The sequence below is a fragment of the Bactrocera neohumeralis genome, chromosome 5, assembly GCF_024586455.1.
Source record: "Bactrocera neohumeralis isolate Rockhampton chromosome 5, APGP_CSIRO_Bneo_wtdbg2-racon-allhic-juicebox.fasta_v2, whole genome shotgun sequence".
NCBI lineage: Eukaryota > Metazoa > Arthropoda > Insecta > Diptera > Tephritidae > Bactrocera > Bactrocera neohumeralis.
This window is the reverse complement of record NC_065922.1, coordinates 9,725,669-9,731,683: the sequence shown is the minus strand read 5'-3', so window position 1 is coordinate 9,731,683 and position 6,015 is coordinate 9,725,669.

Sequence of the window (6,015 nt, the reverse complement as noted above, 5' to 3'; positions counted from 1 at the left end):
GCTGGTTTGTTTTGCTCAGGCGGTGACGTCATAAGATTCCAACAAGTTGAAGTGATGACTAAAATGTTCCAACGCAATTAATAATACACATACATACTTACACATATACCAGATATGTGTAAATAAGCGCGTTTTGTTGTAACAACGGAAGTAACAAAGCTTTGCGACGACGCCGACGCCGACGCGCTCCATGAACGCAAGCAGTACATATAAATGGCGCACATAGCCATTGTATCTGTATCGGTGGAGTTTATGTATACACGTACAAAAATATATGTATATACAGGTAAACAAATTTATTGTTATTGCTTAGGTAATGCCACCGAACTTGGACATTTGGTTCGTATGATTACTTGATATGATAATGAATTAGGGTGACCGTCTAAAATAATTTTTTTTTTTTGGATTTACTAAGATCGTTACCAAAAAATTTTCAGTAAATTTCTCAGAATCTCGAAGGTCAAAAGTAGTGCTCCCATAGGTGAAAAATCTGACTGAAGACATTCCTACCAAACGCTGCAAATTTACCTATAGGCGTGGCAGAAATTCAGTATGCTAAGGCGCCATTGAAGTGTGCGACAACCACAACAGCCCTAGTAAGTTATCGTCTAAAAGTTTTTAGAAAGAGTAGTAGTAAGAATTCAAACGTTTCTAGGTCAACTTGAAAACGCTACTCGAAGGGAGAGATCGGTTTTCAAGCAGTTAAAACTCACTAATATATGTACAGTAGGTAGGTGGCCAAACTCCAGAAAAAATTGACAAAGGGTATGGCTATCACTTCTTTTATTGTACTTTTGCTGAAGGGGTCAAAGGCCCGTTTTGTTTTAGTTTTTATGGTTGAAATGAAAAATGTCAGAGCTTCCACATTTTCACTACATACATATAGTATATTTATTAAGCCTTTAGCAGTAATTTTAATTTTTTTTAGTAAAAATAAAGGGTGATCCATTTCGAGCTTCCCTACCTTTTTAAAGAAGGAGCACAGAAATTTCAAATTTAAAAGGGAATGTTTGTTATCACTAGAAAAGACATTATTTGGCATTTATTTTTTGAAAATTACGGCTAAGTCTCAGATGATCCATTCGTTCAATCCAATTTTCGATGACTCGTTCGAGCATTTCGACTGGTAACTGGCGAATGACACGCGTGATGTTTTGTTCCAGGATCTGACTCGAAGCAGGATTGTCCAAATAGACTTTAAATTTTACATATCCCCACCGACACAAAGTATGAATTTATCTACTCACCGAAGTGTTCTCTCAATAAAACCTTAATTGATGCAATGTGTGGAAAGTAGCTTCGACCTGTTGAAACCAAATGTCACCCAGATCACGAGCTTCAATTTAAGGCATCAAATAGTCGGTTGTTATGGCACAATAACGGTCGCCATCGACGGTTGCATTCTCACCGGAATTATTTAAAAAAAAATATGGACCGATGATACCACCGGCCCACAAAACACAACAAAACGTTGTTTTTTTTTTGGATGAAATGAAACCTCTTGAATCTGTTTTTGTTGCTCTTCGTTCGAAAAGCGGCGATTTTGCTTGTTTACATACCTATTGAGCCAAAATAGATCTCATCACTGAACAAAATTTGGCCCAAAACGTCCAATCCTCTTGGAACTTTTCAAGAGCCCATAGAGGGAAGCGATGTCGCTTTGAAAGATCGAGCGGCTTCAGTTCTTGCACAAGCTGTACTTTCTTTTAGTTTATGATCTCGACGTAAAATGCGCCAAGTCGTTCCATACGTCAATCCGAGTTACTGCGAATCGACTCTCCATGGTTTTCGCTCTCAGCAACGACTGCTATATTTTCTTCACTGCGTGCTGGACGTGGTCTATTCGGTCGAATGTTATCCAATAATGAATGCTGGGTCTTAAGATGGGTGATGGTGTTGCGAACACTAAGCTCAGTAGGCCGATTAGGTTTCGAGAAAAACACTCCACGCGCTCTAAAGAACTTATGTTCTCACTCCTGTAACTTTCCAACTACATTCAATTTTCGAAAATAACTTTACCAGCAGATTCAATGAAAGCTCTAGATTGGATTTATGCAAAAAAGAATCGATTTTTTGAAACCGTCACATGGGATGAGCCCCTTAATTGCAATAATTCGAAAGAAAGGAATTGGCCAGCCGTTCATAAGCTAGACAATACCTCTATGGTATTCAGGGTATATTGTATAGAGGAGTAAAGCGGTATGATTGGAAGAAAAAAGGCATACAAAAATATTTTAGCGTGTTAATTAATGCTCAACCACCACAGCTTGGATACGTCATCTTCCCAGTGCTGTATATATTCAATGCGGAAGTCAGAAACGAAAGCCCTCTTAAGGTGTGTGACTTGTTAAGGTAGTGACACTTCACCTTTTCCAAAAAGTTCTCAGTCGTTCTCTGTGTTTATCAATATCTGTTCAAATAATGCCGAATTCAAACGTCTCCTAAGTCACAGTTAATCAGAATGCAAGTGTGTCAATTGCGGAGCGTGAGATCACTGATTACAAATAGTAAAGATTTTGAAGGTTCTAAGCAATTATTAATATTAATACATCATAACTTTATGGAATCGCTTACAATTTATGCAAATCTTATTAATAGATTTTGAATCAAGCGTTTTGAGTGAGTAACTCAATCAAAAAACGTAAATGAAATGAGTAAACAGACACACGAATACGAGCACTTACATACATCGGTAAGTGCAAGTACATACATAGTTCTAGTATGTGGAGGCTGAATTATTCTGACTCATTGTTTGATTCAATTGTATTTTATTGTCTGGAAAAGTGAAATTTGTTTCTGTTTTTGTATGAATTTTGTCTAGCTCACTTTCGTAACAAAACACCCCTAGTCGAAGGCAATGAACTTTCACTCAAAGAAGGCGAGAATATGTTATCCTTTATGAAGGGTGGACCAAGAGTTTGTTTACCTTTGAACTGATAAAGTAGAGCTTGGGCTGACGGAGTTAAAAAATGCAATAGAAGGACTATCGAAACGACGAAATGAAGCTCAAAGATACAATTCATTGGTAAATTGATGCAAAAATTTGAGAAGACAAGTTCAACCATTAACTAATCATATTCTGGTCCAACTAATAGAATGGGATTTTGAAAACCTATACGAAGGAAACCTATACATCAGAAAAGGATTCTCGCTGACCATATATTCAATGTAGATCTCACATATTAATCGATATTTTCGGAAAAAAATCAGACTTTTGCACTAGGGTCTACATATTTGGTATTTGGGGGCTTCCATATTTATGTTCAGATTTCGACAATTTTCGCCCTTTAATAGGTTTAATGTACATATCTCTCAAAGCGTTCAGGCTATTATAACCAAATTCGCTCAAGATAAATCCTATAAAAACCCCTACCGACAGTGTGAAATGAATTAATTCGGATTATTATTAGATAATATTATTATTAGATAATATTATTTTAATATTCTTATGTCGCAGTGTGTGAAACCAGCATTAACACCAACCACAATGTCAGCCTCGAAATCCAACGCAGAGTGGCTCTTGTCAACAGGTGCTACTCATTATTCCTGTCCTGCTATATGGTGCAGTCTGATAAGTCGGCCTCACGAGTTTTCGAGAGAAAGGTTTTGCGGAAGATTGGCTATGCTGGCTAGGTCATGTCGTCCGATTGAACGAAAACAATCCAGCTCTGAAGGTATTCGACACCGAGGGAAGCAGAGGAAGAGGTAGACCTCCACTTCTTTGAAAAGACCAGGTGAAAAACACCTGGAATCTCCAACTGGCGCAAAACATCGAAAATAAAGAACGACTAGAGCGTTGTTGTAAACTCGGCTATAAAGAAGAAAGTGTCACGGTGTGAAAATGGGTGAAATCGGACTACAACCACTCCTACATTCCATATAACACAATTTTACAGTCCTTTTGAATCTCTCACTTTCCGGTATACAAATCAAGAAGTAATTAATATAACGCGACAAAACTTTGCACCACTAGTGCCTTTGAAGTATGATATCCCATGACCAAAACTGTTCAAACGCCTAGGTACTGAATATGCGGACTCCAGTACCTATAGTATAAATAATATTTTCGTTATTCTAAAAACCTTATGCCAATTATGGTGGTCAGTGTACGAGTTATATAAGTACATATCGTACATACTTATGTACATATACATATATATATATAATTGCTTGGATTCCGAACTTCTGGTTAAAATTTTGCAACTTAAGGTACTTCCCTGGCCTTAATTCTAACAAGTAGCAAGAGTATGAAATTTTCGGTTATACTCGAACTTAGCTCTTCCTTACTTGTTTTAATTTAAACCCCAAATGCTCATCTACAATAAGGATACGAAGAAGTTTCAATTTTGACTCAAGTTATCGCTTGCTGGGACAGATTAACCGTTCCTGCGACAGTCGGGTCTACGTAACCGGAACGGACCCTGATTTTTATTAGGCCAAGGAGTGTCAACTCGGCAGAATTCTTATCATCTCGGTCAGAATTAGTTTTAAGTGTTACAAAACATCTTTAGATTTACAGGTGCTGAAAGTATGCAGAGGCAAAAGAAAAGGCGAGCCCATTTTCGATTCATTCTTAATGCAACATAAAAGTGGTATTTTGTCTGATTACTTATGGATGAGTTCTTTTCGATGACAATTGGTTCGAATTTATTTTCTGAGCCGATGAGGAAATTTTCTACGAAACGGCTGAATCAACGAATTGAAACTTGCAGACGACCTTCCCAGATATGTATATCTGTCGGATAATAATCGAAATGATATGATTTATAAGAGTTTTAATAATAATTTCGATTTAAGCTAATCTGGATTTTAAATTTAAAGCAATATTTTTTTTTTTTTTTTGAAACCCGCCATTTTGAAAAAGTAAATGAATTTTGACCAGGCTTTTCACATTAAGGGTTTACATGGGTTTCCTCGGGTAAAAAACAGCCTTTTTTCAACAATTTTTTTTTCATATAATAATCGAAATATTTTATTAGATTTTTTATTGTTACAAACATATACTATTAACAAAGAAATTCTGAAATTTTTAAAAAATAAATTTTAACTCGGCTATTGTGGCGCCATTTCCGGTGACCTCTCGGAAAAACGATGTGACTGTGTTAGCAAGATAACTCCTTACAGGATCATCTAAAGTGAATAAATACGTGTTTTTGTTAAAACCTTAACTTAGAACTTGGACAAAAGAAAAAAAATGAAAATTGGATTTTTGGCAAACATTTTTACAAAAAAATGGAAATCTCTCGACATTTTGTTTTTTTTTTTCAAACAGTTGTAATCGAAAAAAATACTTTGTCCAAGTCTTTAAGAATTGTATCTCAAATACCTGTGTAAAATTTCATGAAGATTGGTTGAGTAGTTCTCGAGAAATCTTGCCAACCAACTTCAAAAACGCAGTTTCGAGAAAAACGCGTTTAAAGACGGCGCACTTAGCCAAGCTACCCTCGAGCGCACAAGTTCTCAAGGCTGTATCTCCGAAACTTTTACTCGAATCAATTTGAAAATTTAGGACAATATTCGAGAGGTGTTGTAAAATTTAATAAGACAATAAAAAAATTCAATTTTTTAAATCCGAAAACCATGTTAATGTAAGAGTTTTGCCTCTCTAGTTTTCGCCTGATTTAAAGTTTCCATAAGAGCGAAGAAATAAGTGAAGTAAGAATTTCCCGTTATAATTTTAATGCATGCTTTCCTTTATTTTAATTTCTATTATTACATATTGTTATTAATATTTGCAATATAATTCAGTATGACTTTATTGCTTGCAGTGCTTATTAGTTTTTTTTTTGTTTTTCTTTTGCCTACAAAATGAAAAATCTGTAGCTTTCGTTAGCTGCACATAAACAATAAATATGTATGAGTGTATGTATGTATATAAACATGGCCACTAGTGGTTAACTTTTTCGTTGATTTTATTGTTTAAAATTATGAATTCATTTTCGCAATGCGTGACATAAATTACTGTCATTTAATAAACCTAGGCGGGCTGCTTAGACATAGCAATTCACGGCAAAT